Below are 6,653 nucleotides of genomic sequence, written 5' to 3'. Positions count from 1 at the left end.
GGAGAGGTGGTAAACGAAGGTGATCTCCTTTAAGCAGTTGATTCTCATAGGGGAGAAGCAAGAGAGATATGCGATGCTCAACAGGAAATGTGGTTGTACAAAAGAAGCTGTTGATGATTACTTCAAGACTGAGAAGTATTATCTGGCAGAGATTTGAAGAACCAAGGAAATGAAGATGAAACTACATGAAGATCAGTTCAGTGCTAGAGGAACAAGCATCTTTCACTTCAGTTACTCAAGAAATCTAGAAATGCAGTATTTGATCCAGAAAACCAGTAGCATTATTTACAAGTCCTGGTACTTTTTTTTTCTAGTTGTTAGTTGAGTTATCCTCTCTATTTAATTTGTTTGTTAAGTTTAACAATCAAATAGGGGGAGATTGTTGGTGAGACTGCGTAGCTGTATGAACAATTACATGATAACTCAACACGATAACAATACTAGAACAGGACAAGTTAATAATACTATGTCTACACAAGAAATCAGGAAGAATGAAGACAAGGCAAATACAAGGAATCGGAAGATTAGAAGAAGGCCTGAAATCTGTCTACAGGTCATTAAAAGAAGTTCATTAATATGATCATGCCTCAGTGAAGAACAAAGGTTAAAGACTTTCAGGGTTTTAAGAATGTTGAAGATTCAGTATACAAGTGCTACCGGAAGATTTCAGTGTATTGGCATTGATTGAAGATAGACAGTGTTCGAAGCATAGGAATCTGAAGAATTGAAGATAGGGTATAGACAGAAGTTAATGAAGACGTTGTCTAAAGTACCAGAAAGGATTCCAGTGAAAGTACAGTTGTTTATTGACAGTCAGTGTCTAAAGCAATAAAGTTGAGGCAAGCTTAACAATATAAACAAGGTTATAATACGAAGACCTAAATCGGGGTTACGACGTGAACCAGACCATTTGCATTAGGCGTCAACAGCTCGTGAAAGGAATCTGGGTATTATTTATAAAAGGATTGTTAAGTTGAGGAACATACTTGGATTGAACGTTTATATATTAAAGTACGACAAGAGGTGCGCGTAGTATACAGCTAAACAGCTCAGGGGACTGGCGAAGCTCAAAGTTTAATTGTTGAATTAAATAAATTTATTTAATGGACTTTAAAATAATTTATTTAATAAACTTAAAATGATTTATCTTATAAACTTTAAATAAGTTTAGTTTATAAATCTAAATTAGTTTATTTATTTAAGTTATATTTAAGTTAATTTTATAAATAATTTAGTTTCAATTTTAACTTAAAAAGGAAAAAGAAAAAGAAAAGAAAAAGAAAAGAAATAAAGGAAAAAGAAAAGCAAACAAAAAAAGGAAAAGAGAAAAAGAAAAAGAAAATAGAAAAAGAAAACAAAAAAAGGAAATAGAAAACAAAAAACAAAAAAAAAGAAAACAGAAAAATAAAAGGAATGACAAAAGCGTACAAGTTTGTTGTTTTGTTTTTGTTGTTTTCAGTTAGTACAAATAAATGTACTTGATTAAGTTAGTCGCCACAGGCAATCAACTAGTAACCCCCTGTGTGGCCACAGGGGAGTTAATTTATTAATAATCAATTTTGCATGTACTAGTAGCTGTCGCCACATAAATCAATTACTCCCTCCTGTACTACCTTGTCACCACAGAGCCTACTTTTTTGCCACAGAACAAGACATGTATCTCCTGTCGCCACAGAGCACTCAATTCTCATCCACACAATTTTATTGTGTATAAAGTCTACACTTTGCAGCAGATCTATATCAGGACTGTTTATCTTCTTCTCCAACAAAAAGAGTGCTGATAAAACAAGAAGCGGAGATTTACAGAGGAGTTCAAGGTGCTTGAATATCCGTTTAACTTCTCACCGGAGTAATGTTATAATGCCCGATTTAATTCTTGTATATTCGTAGGGGCATTATAATCGTTACCCGGTAATTAAATCCTAGTACAAACAAAAGCTAGATTATTGTATAGGATTTGATTTGTAAATCTTTTTAGTAGCTAGGAACTTTGTTGTTCTTAGATTGTAGCCGGTTAATTTATTTATCGGGGTATAGCAACACCCTCGAGGATTTATATACTAATATATATTTCCCCGAATATCTTGTGTTTCTTATTTTTATCGTACCAAACATTATTCCTCTCAAGAACACGAAACCACTTACCGAGCACTAAATATTTTATCCGCTAAAGATTCGAAAGAATTTTTAATTTAGTGATTATCGTATTCAACCCCCCTTCTACGATAATTCGGGACCTAACAATGATCCTTTTCCCAAGTTCAATAAAATTGCTATTTTTGATAAATTTACCAAATTGAATGATCATGCATCTTATAGAGTTAAAACTGTCAGGAAGATTGATTGATGGACCTAAGCTACCAACTCCTGACAGGATGTCTTCTCCTGAAAATGAACATAGGATTTCAAAAAGGACCCAACAAGTGTGGGTTCTTAAAAATTCTAATTAATATTCATATTATTGATTGCATGGAAATAAAAAGAGTGTGTTAGAACTGGACAGTGGATGCTCTGCATATATAACTGGAAATAAATCCATGTTGTCAGAATATGAGGAGAAGGATGACCCAATGGTTTCCTATGGTGATGAAAATATAGGAAAAACATTGGGATATGACAATATAATTAAGGGAAATATCACCATTCATGATGTAGTTTTGGTAGAAGGACTAAAGCACAATCTGTTGAGCATCAGTCAAATTACTAACAGAGGATACTTTTTTATATTTTATGACACTCACTGTGAATTACTCCATAAAATTATAAAGATTTTTTTTTCAAAGGGTACATACATGGAAACATCTACGAAGCCAAACTTCATGCAAAAACTGATGGACCTGAAACTTGCCTGATAAGCAAAGCATCAATAGATGAAAGTTGGAACTGGCACAAGAAGCTTTCTCATCTCAATTTAAATAATCTTAATGAATTGGTAAAGAAAGATTTAGTTAGAGTTCTACCAAATATGCACTACTCCCCTGAAGGCTTATGTGATGCATGTCAACAAGCTAAGCAAAGAAGAACTTCTTTCAAAAGTAAGTCAGAATCATCCATCAAGAAGCCATATCAAATGTTGCATCTTGATATCTTTGGCCCTGCTAATGTCATGTCAATAAACTAGAAAAGGTACACCTTATTTGTTGTTGATGAGTATACCTGATTTACATGGGTATTTTTCTTGCACAGGAAAGATGAAAATCCAAATATTCTTTTGGATCATCAAAGACTAATTGAGAATGGATCTAAGTACAGAGTGCAAATACTCGGAAGTGATAATGGCATTGAATTCAAAAATAGCAAGATGGATGAATTATGCAAATATATGAGATTTTCTTAACAATTCTCAACTCCTGGAACACCTCAGCAAAATGGTGTTGTAGAAAGGAAGAATAGGACACTGATTGAAGCTGGAAGAACAATGCTTGTAGAAGCAAATTTAGCAACATACTTTTGGGCTGAAGCTGTCATCACTTCTTGTTATACTCAGAATCTGAATCTAATTAACAGACATGAACTGACTCCTTATCAAATGATCAAGAAAAAGAAGCCAAGCTTGAAGCATCTTCACATTTTTGGATGTAGATGCTTTGTATTGAGAACACATCCTGAAATTCCTGGAAAATTTGACGGAAAAGCAGATGAGGGAATTTTTGTTAGATATCCTTCTTCTAAAGCCTACAAAGTATTCAATATGAGAACTAGAACAATTGTTGAATCAATTTATACTTCCTTTGATGACAAGAGGATTCCTGGAATCAAAGAAGATACTCATGAAGAAATTGCATTTGCAAACAAAAAGCTCAAGTTAGGAAATGATCCAAATCCTGATAACTCATCAAATCCTGATGATGAGTCAAATCCTGACAATGAGTCAAATCCTGATGACAATACTGATCCTGATCTAGAGTTAATAATTGAATATGAACATGTTGAGGGGGAGCAAAATCAACACACAGACATTAATAACTCTAGTAAATCAGATTCTAATGATACTGATGAATCAGGAAACACTAGATCAACTGGAAATTCTCTAGCTCAACAAATGACAGTTCATCAGGAGGAGATCATTCAACTGAGCATCAAGATCAATTTGGTGAACAGTCCGTAACTGGAAGCCCTCTCAATTAGGAAATGACAGCACTGACACAGGGGGAGCTTTATATGAAAATGATGCATCCAATTCATGGAGAGCATCAGGAAATGGGACTGAACTTCCAAGAGCTCTAAAATGGATAAAAGATCACACACTTGATCTTATCACTGGAGATCCTAATACTGGTGTTCAGAAAAGAGGTTTCATTGATCCAAATTTCCAAATCATGTGTACAGACTTGATAAAGCATTATATGGACTCAAATAAGCACCAGGGACCTGGTTTGAAACACTTGTAAACTTTCTGATTGAAAGTGGTTCCAAAAGAGGTACAATTGACAAAATCTTGTTTGACATTAATAAGGATAGTGATCTTCTTTTGGTGCAAATATATGTTGAGGACATAATTTTTGGGTCTACTAATAACAAGTTATGCAAGAAATTTTCTGATCTTATGAAGTCAAGGTATCAAATGAGTATGATGGCGGAACTGAGCTACTTTCTTGGACTACAAGTCACATAGATGATAAGTGGCATTTTATACCACTTAGAACATCTTAAAATGGCTTAAATTGGTGCATTGAAATCAAGTATTTTGTGTATTTGATGCGTTTTTCTAGTGTTTATGCATTTCAGGGTATTAGTTGCATTTCGGAGGAGTAATCATCAAGAATAAGCCTTGGCATGTGTTCATCATTGAGAGAGGGAAGAAATGGGCAGATTACGGTGAAGAAACGGAGTAAACTCAGGAATTTTCCAGAAGGGTCCTGTGCGCCCGCTCAGCAATGCTGAGCGGCCGCGCAGGAAGCTGAGTGCCCGCTCAGCTATGCTGGGCGGCCGCGCAGGGTCGGAAAAAAAAAGATAATTTATTTTAGGACTTCTATTTCTGTTTGACTTCCACTTCTATGTAATCTGAGTTTTATGGGACTATTATATAAGTAGATTTGGAGACGTTTTCAAGAGAGAGGATCGTGGTATTATGCAAGGAGCGAAGGAGATAAGGAAGAAGACCGTTTTAGTACACAGCAACGAAGAGGAAGCATATTTTCTTGTGATTCTTGTTTCGTTGTAACGTTGGATGCTAGTCTTCTTAATTTGAACTTATTTACACTTGTGACGTACTCTGATTTAATATAATTAGTTTAGTTATTATTTTCTTGTGTTTGTTTATCATGATTTCATATGAACCCATGATGACGATAAGTGCTATTATGGGCTAATCGTGATCATGGGGTTGTAACGGATTTACTATAGAATTCTTTTCTCGTCCAAAAATTGATGACATTCAGTCAAGCATTCTTCATCCGTCCATTCAAGCTAACACCTTTGAAATCAAGCCGGGCACTATTCAGATGGTGCAGAATTCTGTTTCTTTTGGAGGAGCGGTGACTGAAGACCCCAACATGCACATAAGGAATTTTCTCGAGATCTGCAGGACTTTTAAGTATAATGGCGTGACTGATGAGGCTATCAAGCTGAGGCTTTTCCCATTCTCACTAAGGGACAAAGCTAAGGATTGGTTACATTCTGAACCAGCTGGGTCCATCACTACGTGGCAAGATCTTGCGCAAAAGTTTCTGGTGAAGTTTTATCCAATGGCAAAGACTGCTGCTATGAGGAGTGCTCTTACTCAGTTTGCGCAGCAACCTACAGAATCTATGTGCGAAGCTTGGGAACGCTACAAGGAAATGTTGAGAAAGTGTCCACATCATGGAATGCCTGATTGGATGGTGATCACAGGTTTCTATAATGGTTTGGGGGCCCAATCTCGGCCCATGCTCGATGCAGCAGCTGGAGGCGCTTTATGGGCTAAAAGCTATACTGAGGCTTATAATCTTATCGAGACTATGACTGCAAATGAGCATCAAAACCCAACTCAGAGGATGATGCCTGATAAGGTAGCAGGTATTCTGGAAGTTGATGCAGCCACCGCGATTGCAGCACAGCTTCAAGCGCTGTCAATGAAGGTTGATTCTCTGGCTACATATGGAGTTAATCAAATAGCTATGGTTTGTGAGCTTTGTGCAGGTTCTCATGCTACGGATCAGTGTTCTCTTGTCAAAGAATCTGTTCAGTATGTGAATAATTATCAGCGACAATAGTAGCCTGTGCCAGTGACCTATCATCCTAATAACAGAAATCATCCAAATTTCAGCTGGGGGAATAATCAGAATGCTATTCAGCCACCATATCAGCAAGGAGTGAGTAAACAGTTTAACCCACCTGGATTCCAGCAACCACAGCAGTATGCTCAAAGGAAATCATATCCTCAACAGGGAAGTGCAGTTGCACCTACTAGTACTGATTTTGAGGAACTTAAGCTGTTATGCAAGAGTCAGGCGGTTTCTATCAAGACCTTGGAAAATCAAATCGGTCAATTAGCCAATGCAGTGCTCAATCGTCAACCTGGCACTCTTCCCAGTGACACGGAAGTACCAGGCAGGAAGGAAGCTTAAGAGCAAGTCAAGGCTATTACCTTAAGGTCTGGAAAAGTTGCTGATGCTAAAAAGGCAAAAGAAGGAGAAGCTGAAATTAGAGATGAAGAAGCTAAGCAAAAGGAG

The 6,653-nt window shown here is 36.5% G+C and overlaps 1 non-coding gene across 1 annotated transcript; it reads right to left on the bottom strand.

Moving 5' to 3' along the window:
• Positions 1-5,702: 5,702 nt before the first annotated feature.
• LOC141683946 (small nucleolar RNA R71) lies at positions 5,703-5,809 on the bottom strand. The gene has a single exon (XR_012560509.1). It is a non-coding gene; the product is annotated as a small nucleolar RNA R71 (small nucleolar RNA).
• Between the last annotated feature and the right edge of the window lie 844 nt (positions 5,810-6,653).

Source organism: Apium graveolens, chromosome 1, assembly GCF_009905375.1.
Source record: "Apium graveolens cultivar Ventura chromosome 1, ASM990537v1, whole genome shotgun sequence".
Classification (NCBI taxonomy): domain Eukaryota; kingdom Viridiplantae; phylum Streptophyta; class Magnoliopsida; order Apiales; family Apiaceae; genus Apium; species Apium graveolens.
The sequence above is the reverse complement of the archived record's forward strand: the minus strand, read 5'-3'. Positions and strand labels throughout refer to the sequence as shown.